This window comes from Dendrobates tinctorius, unplaced genomic scaffold (genome assembly GCF_039654945.1).
Source record: "Dendrobates tinctorius isolate UK_male_01 unplaced genomic scaffold, ASM3965494v1 ptg000003l, whole genome shotgun sequence".
NCBI classification, from domain to species: Eukaryota; Metazoa; Chordata; class Amphibia; order Anura; family Dendrobatidae; genus Dendrobates; species Dendrobates tinctorius.
Genome location: NW_027361671.1, coordinates 26,717,936 through 26,737,566, shown reverse-complemented (window position 1 = coordinate 26,737,566; position 19,631 = coordinate 26,717,936). Strand labels below are relative to the sequence as shown.

General features: G+C 48.2%; 1 protein-coding gene across 1 annotated transcript in view; it reads right to left on the bottom strand.

Annotated features, from left to right (window-relative positions):
• FAM81B (family with sequence similarity 81 member B) overlaps positions 1 to 19,631 on the bottom strand; it is a 132,757-nt gene that overhangs the window by 95,502 nt on the left and 17,624 nt on the right. The gene's annotated exons all lie outside the window — the stretch shown is intronic.

The window sequence follows — 19,631 nt, the reverse complement described above, 5'->3', positions numbered from 1 at the left end:
GTTGGTTACTTGAGCAAAGCAATTAAGAATGCTAACCTTGTGGTTAAATCCTTCTCATTGGTTGGACCCAGGTTTCAAGAATGCAGTAGTATGGTTTGTTAGACTTGAGTCATTTGTGCTTGATAAGTAAAACAGTGAATATGCCTTCTCAGTGTGTACCCTGGAAAGACTACCCATTTCAGAAACTTCATATTAAAGGGGTTGTCTGGGCTCTCTGCATAATTTATGTGTGTACCTAGAATGCAGAATGCTGACTGATTGTAATATACTCCCTGTCAGCATTTTGCATTGGGTCCTAGATAGCACACTAAGGCTGTGTTCACACACAGCGTTTTTTTAGCGGTATTTTTAGCGGTTTTTCCAATAAAACCGCTATAAAACCGCTAAAAATAAGCTTCCCATTAATTTCTATGCATTTTGCACTTTTTGTGCATATTGATGCGTTTTCTACTGCGAAAAAATGCATCGCGGTAAAAAGTGCAGCATGCTCATTAATTTCGCGGATTTTTCCACGTTTTTGGCTGTTTCTATGCGTTTTGAAAACGCGCGGAAAAAACGCATAAAAACTGCGCATTTTCTGCACAAAAAACGTACAGAAAACGCGCAGAAAAAACGTGCGATTTCTGGGAAGGGAGTCAGGTTTTTCAGCAGAAATTTTCTGCTACATGTGCACATAGCCTTAGTCATGTAAGCAGCTGTATCCTGATTCTGGGGGAGCTGCTCACTCACCTACTAGAGTTTTTCTGTCTGTCATAGACTGGACATAACTGTGCCCAGTCTTTGTCAGACCCTTCACCTGCCTCCGGCTCCAGCTTCCCCATGCAGCACACAGTGGTGTGAGGCAGCAGGGAAATGACTCAAATGAATCAGGAAGGAAAAGGTATCTACATAGGTGAGTATAATGTGCTGTTTGCATCCATCCCTCCCTCATCCATCCATTCCTCCCTCATCCATCCATCCATCCACCCATCTCTCCCTCATCAATCCAACCCTACCTCATCCATCCTTTCTTCCATCCCTCCCTCGTCCATCCCTCTCTCCCTCATCAAGTGGATGCACGGAATGAAGTGAAATTCAGGAGGAAAGAAAGGCAGAAATAAAAGACAAAATGTATAAGGGTGTTGTATGTCACAAATCAGCACAGATTAGCTTAAAAAAAGTTTAGATTTCGGGGTCGGACAACTTCTTTAACTACTTACAGTTGTTACCAAAGGTGGGTAATTATAAATATGTACTGGCATGTACTGATCTCTTCTCCAGGTGGCCAGAAGCTTAGTCCATGATTGTTGCTAATGTCAAGAGTATAGAAAAGAGACTGTTGAGTGAAGTAGTTTACAGGTATGGAGTATCTGAAGTTATTTAAAGCGAAAGAGGTACACACTTAGCTGGAGAGGTTTTCCAGGAGATCTTGACTACATTAGGCATTAGCCAGGCCTTTCATACGTAATATCACCCACAGAGTAATGGAAAGTTACAAAGATTCAATGAGACAATACTGCTAAAACTCCAAAAGGCTGTACAGGAAATAAAGTGCCCTTGGCCTGAATGCCTTCCGATAGCCCTATATTTAAAAGGAAACACCCCTAATAGGAAAACTTCATTGACTTCATTGAATAAACAGTATTCAAACAGCAATAAGAGTTATTTTCCTATGGTGCAACTTAACAGTCTGCAGGGTCTTGATTGAAGGGCTCACTCTTCTCCAACATTGGCGCCGATTCACAAGCAGCGCTTGCAGTCTACTCCATATCCTGAGACTTTAACGTTGTCCAACCAGGGTACAAGACTGACGATATCCCCTTTGCTCCAAGTCCTGCTCTCTTACTCTGCAGCGGTGCTTTCCCCCTGGAATCAGGGGCTCTGCATTAACACATAAGTCACAGGGACCTTGTATGTGGCTCAGTCTCTCTAACAGGTCACAGGGCCGTTACTGAATGCAGCCTTTTTGCAGGAAAGCATCTAATCACAGCATACAGCCTCTCCCAGGGGAAACGACACTCCGTCCCCTGCTAGATCTCTCAGCATGGATCACTCCCCCTGCACACAGTCTCACATACTCACGATCTGCTGTCCCTATGCGTGGCACCCCAGTCTTTACTCTGTGACCGGGAGCTCTGGCTCTTCCCCAGTCTGCGTCAGCGTCCTTCCCTGTCTCCTGCCCAGGCTGCTCTGACCAAAGCACGCGCTGTTTTCCCGCTCTCTCCTCTTCTGGCTTCCTGTCCTCAGCCCCTCCTCTGTCCCCTGGGGAACCTGCTGCCCTGTTTAATGGTTCCAGGCATGGAGCAGAGGAGGCAGCCCTCTCCTGGCTCTTCTTGCACTTCACCCCCTTACAGCTATACAATTAAAATGACAGGTTATGTCCGTTAATTATAGCAACAATCAGCCATCACTCATAATTGTGGTTTCTCTTCAATTCTAGACCCAGACTCATGAAAGGGGTACCATAAACTCCAACACCTGAGACTGATTTGCATTAAAGAAACTCAAGTGGAGGAGTCTGGAACTAAGATCTGATGACCCATATAAAGTGCAGCTAATTACACCTATGTCTTTTAAACTTGAAGGAAAGAACACATGGGTGCACGTCAGTCACTGCAAGAAAGTTCCCAATCTTGAGACGAAAAGAGACCACTGTGGTTCATTACACTGTGAATTGTTACTGTACCTCTGAACTATTAGCTGGAGACTTTTATTGCCAGACACTGATTCACTCCAGTCTACCTTGGCAGATGACTGAACAATCAGCTTTACTTGATTCTCATTAGTACATAGGCATCAAGTAAGAAAAACAGCCTGGCCATCCTTTACTAGATTTTCTTTTCCACAGCTGAAATAGTAAATGTGAGTACAGACCCCTATACCTTTATAAACAGAGTCAACCAACCATCAACATGGAGGCCTACCAATTACATAAGGGACTAGTCAAACATCTACTCCGAACTACATTGGGACCTAGCCAACCATCTAAATGGGGGGCCTCCCAACTACATAGAGGCCACCAAACGCTCCCTACACAGATGATGTTGGGGGACATAACTTGATCAGTTTGAATTCAATCATCCGACCCTTTTGTTCTCCGGAGAATAGAAATCCCAGAAATCAGCCATATGTATAGCGTATGCAGGAGCGAAAGCTGTTGAATTAATGAGTTGTCGGCTGACATCTATTGAAGGTGTATGGGAGGTTTTGATTTTAATTGCATCCCTATGTGTAAATACAGTAAGGTTGGGCTCCTTGTGCTGTTCCGTCTAAGTTATGCTTATATGGTTTCTATATTGTACTATTTCCATGCTGTGTATAATTGTCTTGCATTTGCTCTGCTGCCACCTGCTGGTCTTTTTTTCTGTATAGCAGCTAATTAATCCTCATGCATGCCTTCCACTTCCGGTTCAAAGTTCAGCTTTCCTCTTCCTCCTTCCAGCCATTTTTTGTTTCACTTTCTCTGGGAGAGACATGCTTGTACCGAGCTGTGAAAGGCATGAGTTTTTCAACCACTTTGCTGTATCACTTTATTAACACTCTGCATGTCTGGAGAACTTATTGCATTACCAATCATATGCTGTATATCCAGATTTCCAATTAAAGAAGTCTGGACTGTACAATCCCTGGTGTGCATCATCTCTCCGGACGCTGAGCAAAATGGTCCTGTCTGCCATGCATTAAGGAAATGAAGGTAGGACCTCTTCCAGCCCCTGTTCACCAGCCACATCTTCACTCGCCTCATGCGGGGACAGAACACTCCTCATAAAGCTTCTGTACCCCAGCTGCTCTGTAATTACCATCCAGATGAAACAAAATCTCTGTGTGTAGCAATTATCACAATAGCCATTGTAAGATGGCCACCGGACGAGTCCTGTGTCATCGCTTCTGTTAGCTGCGGTGATGTGAGCTTGGTAGTACGCTCCAGCACCTTTTGTGCTGAGAGAGTTATTTGGTCATTCCAGGGTCGGGTTTTATGAGTAGTTATGAGATGGGTGGGAATGACCGCTCACATATCCCAATCCCAGGGGAGTGGCTAATAAAATGGAGGCCAATTGCCTCATTCAGTGTCTGTGGTTGGAGGTGTGGAGACCTCCATTGTGTGTGCTAAAGACACTGACCTGAGCGGGCAGACCCGCAGTGCTATATGGACTGTTTATTTTTCTGTTTGTTAATTAAAGGCTGTTCATTTGTTTTTCCATCTAGAGCAGTTTATGCTGTTTTAATAAACTTGCTTGGACATTTCAGCACGGGTCCCTACTAGTGTTGAGCATTCCGATACCGCAAGTATCGGGTATCGGCCGATATCAGCGGTATCGGAATTCCGATACTTAATTCCGATACTTTTTTCATATCGGATTCCGGGATCGGAATCGGAATAGGAAGTTCCCATCATGCTATGAGCCTGCTTGCTTTGATTAAGCCAATGGGAATCCTCCGAAGTGTGGGCACATCCTGTTAGGCATGTAGGCATGTTAACTATTGGCATGGCTGTGATTGGCTGCCGAAATGATGTCATGATGCACTATAAAAGCCACCGCAGCCGCCATTTCTGGTCACTCTGCTGTGAATTCAGTTAGGGACAGGCTGCTGTAGAAGACTGTGAGGGACAGTTAGAAATAGCGATTCAAAAAACAATATTGTGCTTTATCCAGGCTACATAAACCACCACTGTAGCTTGCTTTTCCCTAGCAGCGCTGTTTTCACAGCTGTCTGCAAGGGCTGTGTGAGTGCAGCTCACGCTGTGGAGTGGGTCCTGCAGCCACGTCAGGCTGTAGGCCACCCAGTGTGATCACTGCTGCCTCATACATCTTTTATTTTTTGAGCTGCATTTTTTAAATAATTTCAATCTAGTGTGCTTCCATCTGTATCCATATACGTTGGTTGCAAACACTAGTAGTAGACAGCGGAGCCTTTCTGCAGCCTTTCAGTGCTAGTGTCCACTTTGCTGCACTGTTCACGGCTGTCTGAGAGGTCTCTGACTGTGTGTGAGTGCAGCTCACGCTGAGTAGTGTGTCCTGCAGCTACGTCTGGCTGTAGGACGCTCAGCGTGCGTCACTGCCTCACACATATTTTTATTTGAGTGCAGCTCATTTTTTCTTCTATTAGTGTGCATCCATCCGTCTCCATCTACGGTGGTTGCAAACACTATATAGGAGTACACAGCGGAGCCTTTCTGCAGCCTGTCAGTGCCAGTGCCCACTTAGCTGCACTGTTGATGGCTGTCTGAGAGGTCTCTGACTGTGTGTGAGTGCAGCTCACGCTGAGTAGAGTGTCCTGCAGCTACGTCTGGTTGTAGGACGCTCAACGTGCGTCACTGCCTCACACATATTTGTCTCTGAGTGCAGCTCATTTTTTCTTCTCCTATTAGTGTGCATCCATCCGTATCCATCAACATTGGTTGGTTGCAAACACTATATAGGAGTAGATAGAGGAGCCTTTTTTTCTGGCTTGTGCCCTGCCGGCGCAGCCAGATTAGTATTACCCAATTTTTTTGGAGCCTCATCTTTTGCATTGTAGGTTACCTGCCTGCATTGTAATAGCTCCAAAAAGTTGGTGATACTATCAGTTTCAATTCTTTGTTCTCATACTTTGAGTTTGTTTCAAACAAAGAAACCACATAAAAAGTTCACCAAACACTACATTTTGAACTTGTGTAGGCCACATCAGCTCCTATTAAAGTCTAGTCCACACACACACACTTCATAAAATTAGTGTTTCTTGTACCTGTAACCAGCTGTTCAGGAATAAGCACACTAAGGCCCCCCTTTGTCCTTTTTTGCCTATCTTAAGCAGTCTTGCAAGATGAAGAAGGCAGGGAGTAAGGCGCGGGGGCGTGGGCGTGGGCGTGGAGTTTCAGCAGGGAGAGGACGTGGGGATTCTGCAGGGAGAGGACGTGGGGATTCTACAGGTAGAGGACGTGGGGATTCTGGGCCTGCTGCGGGCACCAGTGGATCAGCATCCCCCAGTTTTAGCAGGCAACAGTCCTTTATGCGCAGCTTTGTAGGACCTCAACGTACCCCACTGCTGCGGGAGGAACAAATTGAAGCCGTTGTCGGATGGATGGCAGCTAACGCATCGACTTCAATTACTTCCGCATCCTCTCAGGGTCAGAGCACCGAAGAGCAACCATCTGTCTCTTCACCACCTGCCAAAGTGCCCAGGCAGTCAGAGAGACATGGACAGGAGCCATCACAATCTCTACTTCTGTTCTCGGAATCTGTTGGCTTGGAAAGAGGGGGCCAGCCAAGCAGCATTCCTGAATGTGAAGAAGAGGGAGTATGCAGTGATGCGCAACTTCTTTGTCCCTCTGAATCTGAAGAGGCGAGTGGGCCAGTGCCTATGGTCAGCACACCTCAGTACGCATCAGATGATGACGAGACTCAGTTGCCACTTTCTGGTGCGTACGGTGCTGGCGAGACAACCCCGGAGAAGCAGCTGTTTGAAGAGGGGAGGGAAGATGATGAGGTCCTTGACCCATCATGGCGTGAGCAACAGGAAGGTGGTGGGAGCAGCTCGGAGGAAGAGATTCCCCTACCGGCCAAAACAGGAGGCAGAGGGAGGGGGAAGACTTGGTTGCCTGTACCCTCCACTTCGGCACCCGTTAGGAGCATTCCTCCTTCCAAAGGCAAACCGGGCGCTCACAAGAGTTGCAGTGCGTGGTCCTTTTTTGACACAGTTGCAGATGACATTTGCTTTGTCAAATGCAAGCTGTGTCATCAGAGAGTCAAAAGAGGGAGAAATGTCAGCAACCTCAATACCACAAATATGTGGAAACATGTGCGCACCAAGCACGAGTTGGAGTTGCATAGACACCCTCAAGACGTAGGCCAACGTACAGCACCACCTACCACCTCTTCAGTTCGTGTTGGGCCCTCTTCCTCCAGCTCACACACTGCTGGTTCGGCTTCCTCACAGGATCGCCAAGGAAGAACCTCTGCCACTGTTGTCCGGAGACCCTGTCAGATTCCACCCATAACAGCACGTTCCCATCCATCACAGCCATCGGTAGCACAGGCATGGGATAAAAGGCGCCCTTACTCGGCAAACCATCCCCGAGCACAGTCTCTGAATGCTGGCATTGCCAAACTTCTGGCAGTTGAAATGCTGTCATTCAGGCTGGTGGACACTGACACCTTCCGGGACTTAATGGCATTGGCAGTCCCCCAATACAACGTGCCCAGCCGCTTTTATTTCAGCAGGCGAGCCGTCCCTGCCCTGCAGAAACATGTTGAGGGCAAAATAAAACATGCGCTACTAAACGCCGTTAGTAGCAAGGTCCACCTGACCACCGATGCGTGGACCAGTAACCATGGACAGGGACGATACCTTTCCCTCACTGCCCACTGGGTCAATGTTGTGGAGCCGGGTACGGATCTGGAGAGTGGCGCTGTACGTGTTCTTCCAACGCCACGGATTGCAGGACTCCAGTCTGTACACATAGACTCCTCCTCCTACTCAAGTTCCTCAGAAACAGCAGAGCAGGAGCCTGTTACGACCGATATGAGCACAGCCGTGGCCAAACGTCAACAGGCTGTACTCAAATTAATTTCTTTGGGGAATCGAAGCCACACAGCGCAGGAGCTCTGGAATGCTATCAAGCTGGAGAGCGATGTGTGGTTTGGGCCAGCGAATCTCCAGCCGGGCTTGGTAGTGTGTGACAATGGCCGAAATCTGGTGGCAGCTCTTGGCCTAGGCAACCTCACACACATCCCATGTCTGGCACATGTTCTTAACTTGGTCGTGCAGAGCTTTCTGAGGGACTATCCGGATCTTGATGCACTGTTGCACAAGGTCCGCATAGAGTGCGCTCACTTGCGACGTTCCAGCACGGCAAGATCGCGCCTCGCTGCTCTGCAGCGACGATTTGGCCTTCCAGAACATCGCATCATATGTGACCTACCCACCCGGTGGAATTCAACGTTACATATGTTGGAGCGGTTGTGTGAGCAGCAGGCAGCAGTCATGGAGTACCAGCTGCATCAGGCGCAAACAAGTCGCACTGTGCGCCGTTCACACTTCAGCACCATTGAGTGGGCCTCTATGAAGGACATCTGCCTCGTTTTGCGTGCCTTCGATGAATCCACGCGGATGGCGAGTGCAGATGATGCACTAGTCAGCATGACTGTCCCCCTTATCTGCCTGCTTCAACAAACACTGCAAGCACTAAGGGATGAGGTTTCAGAAGAGGTGGAGGATGAGGAGTCCCAAATGCCATCTGCTTCTGGACAGTCTGCGCTACGTGTTTCCTCACAAAGGCCTAGGCAGGGGACACTTTGTGAGGAGGATGAGGAGGAGTCGATGGAGGAGGAAGACATCTCTCCAGAGGAGGGAGGTACACAAACCTCTACTCAGTATGTACAGCGAGGGTGGGGTGATGCAGAGCAGGTCGAGGTCACGCCTCAAACAGGGGACAGCGGTTCTTTGGCAGTTGGGAGTCTGCAGCACATGGTTGATTTCATGCTGCAGTGCCTGAGAAACGACCGCCGCATCGCCCACATTCTCGTCTCGGCTGATTATTGGGTGTACACCCTCCTAGATCCTCGCTACCGGGACAGCGTACAAAGGCTCATACCAACGTTGAACCGGGAGCGTAAAATGCGGGAGTACGAAGAGTCACTGGTGCAGTCCATAATGTTTTCCATTCCACCCGACAGCATTGTTGCAAGTGCTTTACAAAGCAGCTCTGTGCGTCGAGGCAGTGGAGGAAACTCTGCACAAAGAGGGAGCAGAGGCAGTGCCGCAGCACAAGGCAAGACCACTATGGCCCAAATGTGGCAAAGTTTTGTGTGTCCACCACAATTGTCTACACCATCAGCGACGCCTCGAGTCAGCAGGAGGCAACGCTTCCGTCAGATGGTGTCAGACTACATGTCTTGCCCTGTCGCTGTACTCCCAGATGGCTCTTCCCCCTTCAAGTTTTGGGTCTCTAAGCTGGATACATGGCCAGAGCTTAGCCAGTATGCATTGGAGGTGCTGGCTTGCCCTGCTGCCAGTGTATTATCGGAACGTGTCTTTAGTGCCGCAGGTGGTGTACTAACAGACCGTCGCACGCGACTATCTTCCGATAATGTTGACCGGCTGACTTTTCTGAAAATGAACAAGGCCTGGATCTCCAAAGACTTTGCCATTCCTCTTACAGACTAAATTAGTGGTTGGCAACTGTATCCAGGTCTGCTGGTGTGTTCATTTTTCTACCACCTGAACTATAATCCCTGTGCTTCAACACAGCCAGTTGTCGCTCAGATGTGTCGTCTGCACAGAGAAACACACTAGCTCCTGTGTTACTGGGGTTCAGTAATGCCAGCTGATCCCCTGCTGTGTGGACGGCAGAGTCACCAGCTCCATCAACATTCAAACCACTACTGATTTTTAACCGTGCCCAACTTAGGTCTCTGGCTCCACTGTCTCTACTATTTCCCCTGACCTCCAACCCCGCCATCTACATCTCTGAAGTGGCGTCAGCACAATCTACACTTGTTCCTGTGTTCCTGTGGCTCAGTCCCATCAGTTTATCCCCTGATGTGTGTCCGGCAAGGTCTCCTGCTCTGTCCACATTCCCATAACCAGTAGTGGGAATGAGGACAGAGCTGGCGAACTTGCCGGACAAACATCAGGGGATCAACTGATGGGACTGAGCACCAGTAACACAGGAACAAGTGTAGATTGTGCTGACGCCACTTCAGAGATGTAGCTGGCGGGGTTGGAGGCCAGGGTAAATAGTAGAGACAGTGGAGCCAGAGGCCTAAGTGGAGCATGGTTAGAATCAGTAGTAGTCCACAACCTCCATAAAAACCGCTGCCCATTGGCCTCTGCATGCGGCATGCGTAATCCTGGGCACCAACAGCGTCAGTTGGTGTTCAGAAGTGTCGTCTCCACAGAGCCAAACACATTCGTTCAAGTGTTAGTGGGGTTCAGCACTGCCAGCTGTTCCCCTGCTGTGGAGATGGCAAGTCTCCTGCTGCCTTCACCTGCCAAAATCCAGTAGGCCCCAGCCTGCTCCTCGCCTAATCCTGGGCTCCAACAGCGTCAGTTGGTGTTCAGAAGTGTCGTCTCCACAGAGCCAAACACATTCGTTCAAGTGTTAGTGGGGTTCAGCACTGCCAGCTGTTCCCCTGCTGTGGAGATGGCAAGTCTCCTGCTGCCTTCACCTGCCAAAATCCAGTAGGCCCCAGCCTGCTCCTCGCCTAATCCTGGGCTCCAACAGCGTCAGTTGGTGTTCAGAAGTGTCGTCTCCACAGAACCAAACACATTCGTTCAAGTGTTAGTGGGGTTCAGCACTGCCAGCTGTTCCCCTGCTGTGGAGATGGCAAGTCTCCTGCTGCATTCACCTGCCAAAATCCAGTAGGCCCCAGCCTGCTCCTCGCCTAATCCTGGGCTCCAACAGCGTCAGTTGGTGTTCAGAAGTGTCGTCTCCACAGAACCAAACACATTCGTTCAAGTGTTAGTGGGGTTCAGCACTGCCAGCTGTTCCCCTGCTGTGGAGATGGCAAGTCTCCTGCTGCCTTCACCTGCCAAAATCCAGTAGGCCCCAGCCTGCTCCTCGCCTAATCCTGGGCTCCAACAGCGTCAGTTGGTGTTCAGAAGTGTCGTCTCCACAGAGCCAAACACATTCGTTCAAGTGTTAGTGGGGTTCAGCACTGTCAGCTGTTCCCCTGCTGTGGAGATGGCAAGTCTCCTGCTGCCTTCACCTGCCAAAATCCAGTAGGCCCCAGCCTGCTCCTCGCCTAATCCTGGGCTCCAACAGCGTCAGTTGGTGTTCAGAAGTGTCGTCTCCACAGAGCCAAACACATTCGTTCGAGTGTTAGTGGGTTTCAGCACTGCCAGCTGTTCCCCTGCTGTGGAGATGGCAAGTCTCCTGCTGCCTTCACCTGCCAAAAACAACAGGCCCCAGCCTGCTCCTCGCCTAATCCTGGGCTCCAACAGCGTCAGTTGGTGTTCAGAAGTGTCGTCTCCACAGAGCCAAACACATTCGTTCAAGTGTTAGTGGGGTTCAGCACTGCCAGCTGTTCCCCTGCTGTGGAGATGGCAAGTCTCCTGCTGCATTCACCTGCCAAAATCCAGTAGGCCCCAGCCTGCTCCTCGCCTAATCCTGGGCTCCAACAGCGTCAGTTGGTGTTCAGAAGTGTCGTCTCCACAGAGCCAAACACATTCGTTCAAGTGTTAGTGGGGTTCAGCACTGCCAGCTGTTCCCCTGCTGTGGAGATGGCAGTCTCTCCTGCTGTCTCCGCATTACAAAGACAGTAGGCCTCTGCCTACACCCTCCTATTTCCTGGGCTTCAACACAGCCAGTTGTAGTTCGGAAGTGCCGTCCACACGGAAAGAGATACTTGCTCCCGTGTCTCAGTGGGGTTCAGTAACGTCAGCTGATCCCCTGCTGTGTGGATGGCAGTCTCTCCTGCTGTAAACTCATTCAAAATACAGTAGGCCTCTGCCTACACCCTCCTATTTCCTGGGCTTCAACACAGCCAGTTGTAGTTCGGAAGTGCCGTCCACACGGAAAGAGACACTTGCTCCCGTGTCTCAGTGGGGTTCAGTAACATCAGCTGATCCCCTGCTGTGTGGATGGCAGTCTCTCCTGCTGTAAACTCATTCAAAATACAGTAGGCCTCTGCCTACACCCTCCTATTTCCTGGGCTTCAACACAGCCAGTTGTAGTTCGGAAGTGCCGTCCACACGGAAAGAGACACTTGCTCCCGTGTCTCAGTGGGGTTCAGTAACGTCAGCTGATCCCCTGCTGTGTGGATGGCAGTCTCTCCTGCTGTAAACTCATTCAAAATACAGTAGGCCTCTGCCTACACCCTCCTATTTCCTGGGCTTCAACACAGCCAGTTGTAGTTCGGAAGTGCCGTCCACACGGAAAGAGACACTTGCTCCCGTGTCTCAGTGGGGTTCAGTAACGTCAGCTGATCCCCTGCTGTGTGGATGGCAGTCTCTCCTGCTGTCACCTCATTCAAAATTCAGTAGGCCTCTGCCTACACCCTCCTATTTCCTGGGCTTCAACACAGCCAGTTGTAGTTCGGAAGTGCCGTCCACACGGAAAGAGATACTTGCTCCCGTGTCTCAGTGGGGTTCAGTAACGTCAGCTGATCCCCTGCTGTGTGGATGGCAGTCTCTCCTGCTGTAAACTCATTCAAAATACAGTAGGCCTCTGCCTACACCCTCCTATTTCCTGGGCTTCAACACAGCCAGTTGTAGTTCGGAAGTGCCGTCCACACGGAAAGAGATACTTGCTCCCGTGTCTCAGTGGGGTTCAGTAACGTCAGCTGATCCCCTGCTTTGTGGATGGCAGTCTCTCCTGCTGTAAACTCATTCAAAATACAGTAGGCCTCTGCCTACACCCTCCTATTTCCTGGGCTTCAACACAGCCAGTTGTAGTTCGGAAGTGCCGTCCACACGGAAAGAGATACTTGCTCCCGTGTCTCAGTGGGGTTCAGTAATGTCAGCTGATCCCCTGCTGTGTGGATGGCAAAGTCTCCTGCTGCCTACACAGTCGTACCACTACTGATTTTTAACCGTGCTCCAATTAGGCCTGTGGCTCCACTGTCTCTCGTATTTCCCCTGTCCTCCAACCCTGCCAGTTACAGCTCCGAAGTGGCGTCTGCACAATCCACACTTGTTCCTGTGTTACAGGTGTTCAGTCCGATCAGTTAATCCCCTGATGTGTGTCCGGCAATGTCGCCTGCTCTGTCCACATTCCCATTATCGGAATGTGGACAGAGCAGGCGACATTGCCGGACACACATCAGGGGATTAACTGACCGGACTGAACACCTGTAACACAGGAACAAGTGTGGATTGTGCAGACGCCACTTCGGAGCTGTAACTGGCGGGGTTGGAGGACAGGGGAAATACGAAAATCAGTGAATCCACAGGCCTAAGTGGAGCTTGGTTCAAATTAGTAGTCTACAACCGATCTTAAAATTTCTTCAATGCAGCCTAAGCCTGCTCCGTGCTTGTCCCTGGGCTTCAACACAGCCAGTTGTTGCTCGGAAGTGCCGTCTTCACAGAGTAAAACACTAGCTCCTGTGTTTGTGGGGTTCAGTAACGTCAGCTGTTCCCCTGCTGTTTTGATGGCAATCTGTCCTGCTGCCTCCCAATTGACAGCACATCAGGCCTCAGCCTGCTAAGTGCTTGTCCTGGGCTCCAACATCGCCAGTTGCTGCTCATAACTGACTTTGGCACGGGTACTCCCTCCTGCCCAGCTTGGTTCCAGCCCTGCCTGCTGTTTCCGGGAAGTGTCAATGTCAGTTTGCCACCCCAAGTTGCCATATCGTGTTGCGGTTGGGTTAGCCGAGGCTAGGGTGCCAGCAGTTTAGGTGCTTCCTATGTGGACTGCGGGTTCTGGTAAGAAAGGTTTGTTCCATAGTGCCAGTAGGACAAGCACCCCCTGTAGGACTGTGTGATTCGGTAACTGCGGCCAGCTTGCGGCATGCCAACTTTGCTTTTCAGGGGTAACTTCTGATACCCCTCCGGGTTCCAGCACCGTCAGCTGGTTCTCATCAGAGCCTTTGGCCTAGGTGCCTCCATCTCGGTATCCGAGTTCCAGCAACGTCTGCTGGTCCTTGGTAGTGCTTTGTAGCACAGGTACCTCCTGCTTAGTAACCGGGTTCCAGCACCGTCAGCTGGTCCTCGGTTGTGCCATTGGCTCTTATTCCTTCTGCTGCCCCTCCGGGTGCCAGCACTGTCAGCTGGTCCTCGCTATTTCCATTTGCTCTTGCAGCTTATGCTACCCCTCCGGGTTCCAGCACCGTCAGCTGGTTCTCGTCAGAGCCTTTGGCCTAGGTGCCTCCATCTCGGTATCCGAGTTCCGGCAACGTCTGCTGGTCCTTGGTAGTGCTTTGTAGCACAGGTACCTCCTGCTTAGTAACCGGGTTCCAGCACCGTCAGCTGGTCCTCGGTTGTGCCATTGGCTCTTATTCCTTCTGCTGCCCCTCCGGGTGCCAGCACTGTCAGCTGGTCCTCGCTATTTCCATTTGCTCTTGCAGCTTATGCTACCCCTCCGGGTTCCAGCACCGTCAGCTGGTTCTCGTCAGAGCCTTTGGCCTAGGTGCCTCCATCTCGGTATCCGAGTTCCGGCAACGTCTGCTGGTCCTTGGTAGTGCTTTGTAGCACAGGTACCTCCTGCTTAGTAACCGGGTTCCAGCACCGTCAGCTGGTCCTCGGTAGTGCCATTGGCTCTTGTTCCTTCTGCTGCCCCTCCGGGTGCCAGTACCGTCAGCTGGTTCAAGAGGACAAAGAACAGGAAGACAACCACCAAGATGCAGAACAACAAGAGAGAGAAGACAAAGAAGCATAAAAAAAACAAAGCAGAAGAACATTAAGCATAAGACTAATACTCTGAGCAAATGATATTATCTTATTTATAAGCAGAAGAAGACTAAGCAGTGTATGGGGGTGAGTCCGTTCCTCCTCGTGGTGCCCCTGGAAAAGGCCTGCTTCTGCAGGCCAAACTGAACGCGGACAAATCCTGTTGTAAATCTTTTGTGACAGGCAGAACGGAAGGTGTAAACTTCTAACTTTTCTAGATAACAACTACAGGAATGCCTGACACAAACAAGAATATGATGAAGAAGAATAGGAAGAAGATGAAGAAGCTGAATATGTAGAATAATAATTGTTGAATAAGAAGAATATGAAGAATGTAAGAAAAGGAAGAAGAAGAAGAAGAAGAAGAAGAAGAAGAAGAAGAAGAAGAAGAAGAAGAAGAAGAAGAAGAAGAAGAAGAAGAAGAAGAAGAAGAAGAAGAAGAAGAAGAAGAAGAAGAATGTAAAAAAAGGAAGTAGAAGAAGAAGAAGAAGAATGTAAAAAAAGGAAGTAGAAGAAGAAGAAGAAGAATGTAAAAAAAGGAATAAGAAGAAGAATGTAAAAAAAGGAAGTAGAAGAAGAAGAAGAAGAAGAATGTAAAAAAAGGAAGTAGAAGAAGAAGAAGAATGTAAAAAAAGGAAGTAGAAGAAGAAGACATACATGTCTGGCAAAATATAAATGAGGCTAACATAGTCAATATCTTTGTAACTCCTAACATCTTTAAAAAAAAAAGTTTAATTCCTGCTATTCCATTTGATTGGGCTAAACCTCTATGGCTTTAATGTCTCCTCCACCTCCCACAATACATTCTACATTATTCTTAGTTGTTTTTCTTCATGTAGAATTAACCTACAAGGAAAGAAAGGGTTTTTTTTAATTCCGATATTTTGGCCCCATTGACTTGCATTGGTTCCCGGTATCGGAATCGGCGATACCGATACTTTTTTTTAAGATCGGCCGATCCATTCCGATCCGATATTTTCAAGTATCGGCTGGTATCGCTCAACTCTAGTCCCTACACCATTTATTTGCCTTCATTTTACAAAAGGTGGAACATCCATTGGAAATCTGTAACATAATGATTATCTAGATTTGAAAGACCATAGCATGCATCAATTTTGCAGTGGAAACTCCTACTTCATGCGAATGAGGTTCTGTAACCCAAATATAGTACGGTAGAAATTGTAGTTTGCTACAAAACATCACATTTTTCCATGGAAAAGGTTTTATTTCACATCCACCTGCAAACTAGAAAAGTGCTCTATCTCTGTTATATAATGTTGTGTATTTTGTCAGTGTCCTTTTATATAATAGACAGGGTTGTCTGACACTGGAAACACATTTTTTTAGCCATAAATGCTTTTAAATTTAAAAAAATAGAGGCAAACTCACCTAACGGGGCAGGTGGTCATCAGAGACACGTCTTTGGACGCGCTTGTCACGTGACCATTCCGTTCTTAATAGGATTTAGTGGTCCTGTGACTTTAAATAGAAATCCTGAGCCAGGGCGGACCTCCAGACTGTCCTGTCCTGGTTGGTTTATGCCTCTGTTTTTATCATAAATGCAGCCATGCATTAAAAAAAATCCTATTTCCAACAACCCTTTAAAGATGAATTGTGCAATTCTGCAACATCTGGAATAACATAGGTTCTCGTCTCTTGATCTATATCTAAACAATTGGCTTTTGAATTCCTGTTTCTGCTTTGCTGCAGAAAGAAAACACTTTTAATCTATCATGGTAAGTTAAATAAATGTGATGTTCATCAGGGCCGCTCACGCTGTGATTGCGCTAATGAGAATCCAAAGTAATTGCACTGAGTCTTTAGACTGGCTGAGCTAGAGGAGGTGATAGAAAAATGCAATTATCGCAATAAGCAAAAATAGGATTATTGCACTCACAGTTGTGACCAACACCTGTGCATACATAGAAGTTTTCTACTAGAAAACAAAGCTGAGAACCTTACAATGTAGTGTTAATTAATTCATGGAAGCGAAACTTTCATTTATGTACTGATAGTGACACTATAAAGTGCATTGCCTCTTATAGGATCTAAGTTCAATATATTTTACAATTAGGAATCAGGGGTGGACATATCATTGGTGCAACCAGTGGAGCCGCACAGGAGCCCAACAGGTAAGGGGGGCAACCTCCAGAGCAGCAGACGCTTCTGTCATAGACAGATAAAGTGGTGCATTATAATAAACTATTGGACTGAAAGGGGCACAAATACTGTTCTTGCCCTTTTCTGTCTGTGCCTGCTACTGTGAGGAATACAATTTTTTTGGCTGTTATATGACTTGTATACTGCATTTTTAACAGTTTTCCCCTCTGCAGACACTGTTTCTAATTGTCAGTTGTCTTTAAGCTGGTGGGTGGAAATTAGCTGTTATAAAGTCTCCTATACATAGTACACAGATATAATGGATTACTGCTTTCCTGTCTCTATGTAGCACATGTTCAGACGCAGTGGTAGCAGGGAGGACATTATACTGCAGTTTTGAGCAGTTTGTTAATCCATGCTAGGCCGCCCATATTGCTGCTGCTTCTGAACATTATTATTATTTTTTATTATTATTTATTTATATAGCGCCATTAATTCCATGGTGCTGTACATGAAAAGGGGGGTTACATATAAAGTTATAGATATCGTTAACAGTAAACAAATTTACAATGACAGACTGATACAGGGGGGAGAGGACCCTGTCCTTGCGGACTTACATTCTATGGGATAGTGAGGAAGAGACAGAAGGTTGGGGGTGCAGCAGCTCTGGTGGTGATGAGGCGGCAGCTCGGGCGGTGGTGAGGCGGCAGAATGGTTATTGCAGGCTCTAAGCTTTCCTAAAAAGATGGGTTTTCAGGTTCCGTTTGAAGGATCCGAGGGTGGTGGATAGTTGGACGTGTTGTGGCATGGAATTCCAGAGGATAGGGGATATTCGGGAGAAATCTTGGAGGCGGTTGTGTGAGGAACGAATAAAAGTGGAGGAGAGTAGGCGGTCTTGGGAGGATCGAAGATTACGTGAGGGAAGACATTGGGAGATTAGTTCAGAGATATAGGGAGGTTGTGGATGGCTTTGTAGGTCAGTGTTAGTAGTTTGAACTGGATTTGCGTTGGTGAATGGGGAGCCAGTGGAGGGATTTGCAGAGGGGAGAGACAGGGGAGTAGCGAGGAGAGAGGTGGATTAGTCGGGCAGCAGAGTTGAGGACAGACTTGAGTGGTGCAAGTGAGTTAGCAAGGAGGTCACAGAGGAGAGTGTTGCAGTAATCAAGGTGGGAGATGATGAGGGCATGTACAAGAGTTTTAGTAGATTGAGGGCTGAGGAAGGGACGGATTCTGGAAATATTTTTGAGTTGGAGGCGACAGGAGGTGGCAAGAGTTTGGACGTGCAGTTTGAAAGACAGGGCAGAGTCGAGAGTTACTCTGAGGTAGTGGATTTCAGGTGCGGGAGAGAGCGTGATGCTGTTTACCATAATAGATAGATCGGGTAGGGAAGATACGTGAGATGGAGGAAAGATAATGAGTTCAGTTTTGTCTACATTGAGTTTTAGGAAGCGAGAGGTGACAAAGGAGGATATGGCTAATAGACACTCCTGAATTCTGGACAGCAGAGAGGTGACATCTGGGCCAGAGAGGCAGATCTGAGTGTCGTCCGCATACAGGTGGTACTGGAAGCTGTTGTGAGCTCATTTTCTCGTTCACCTTTGATGTCCGATGAACTCCCTCTGCTGGTGAAAGGAGGTGGTGAAACTGATTTGGATGGGAGAAACCTGTCACCTGAACAGGTCGATTGCGATTGGACATCCGGAATCTCTGAGTGGATATAAGGCAGCCGACGCCCTGTAGGGTTGCTAGGGTTGCTGGTGATTTCTCTGCTCTGAGCTCTGGCCTCCAGTTCAGTTCCTGTCTTCTAAAGCTAAGTTTTGCTCTGTTATTGTTCCATGAGATTTTGTCTGATTTGCTTAGTTTTGTGTTCTGCCAGCCCCAGCTGGGGCTCTGCTGAATTTCCATTTTTGTCCCTGAGCAGTTAAATCTCTTTTGCTCTGTCTTCAGAATATATCGGAGTGCTGATATAGGGATTTTGAAGTCTAGTGACTTCAGGGCCGGTTTTCCTATCAGACGTGTTGGGACATTTTTGGTAGGGTTTTTGCGGATTGCAGCCAGCATCTTTTCTGTCCTTTCCTATCTAGTTAGTTGGTCCCCATCGTTTGCTCTGCCTGTCTTTTTGTCTGTGTTTGTGTTCTCATCTGTTTTCACCGACAATACATGTTGGGGCTGTCTATTGCTTTGGGGTCTGCTCTGGGGCAGTTTAGATTTCCCCTTTCTTTATTTAGGCTTATTTAGTTCTCCGGCTGTGAAGAGGCATCTAGGACCACCGTAGGAATGCTCCACAGCTACTGTTAGTTGTTGTGAACAGGATCAGGGGTCTGCAATCCGCTAGCTACCAACCTCTCCGGTTTTCTGGACTTAGCTTGCATTTTTGTTTTCCTCCTCCAGTGACTCATTCATAATAGGAAGCCATGAGACTTTATGAGTTGTCATAGGCCAAGAGTATAGATGGAAAAAAGTAGGGGCCCCAGGACAGTGCCTTGGGGGACTCCAACAGAGAGAGGGCGGGATGAGGAGGTAGTGTGGGAGTGGGAAACACTGAATGTGCGGTCAGAAAGGTATGAGGAAATCAAGGACAGGGCAAGGTCTTTGATGCCAAAGGAAGAAAGAATTTGTAGCAGTAGGCAGTGGTCAACTGTGTCAAAGGCAGAGGACAGGTCGAGAAGGAGGAGGATGGAGAACTGTCTGTTAGCTTTGGCTGTGAGTAAGTCATTAGTAATTTTGGTCAGGGCAGTTTCAGTGGAGTGGTGGGGGCGGAAGTCAGATTGGAGGATGTCAAGGAAGGAGTTAGATGAGAGGTGGGAGGAAAGTTGAGCACTGACATGCTGTTTAAGGAGTTTGGAAGCAAACGGGAGCAGTGATATGGGGCGATAGCTGGGCATAGCAGTTGGGTCAAGGTTTGATTTTTTTCAGGATGAGTGTTATGGTGGCATGTTTGAAGGCAGAGTGGAAGGTACCAGAAGATAGGGATAGGTTGGAGAGATGGGTTAGGGTTGGAATGATCATGTTAGTGAGATTGGGGAGCAGGTGGGAAGGGATGGGGTCAAGTACACAGGTGGTGAGGTGTGATTTGGAAAGGAGATGAGTAAACTCTCCTTCAGTGAGGTTGGAGAGGCAGGTTATTAGGGAAGGGCAGAGGTCTGGTATGTGGAGTGTTTGGGGTTTTGTAATAGTAAAGGTTTGCCTTGTTTGGTTGATCTTGTTTTTGAAGTAAGTGGCAAAGTCCTCAGCAGAGATGA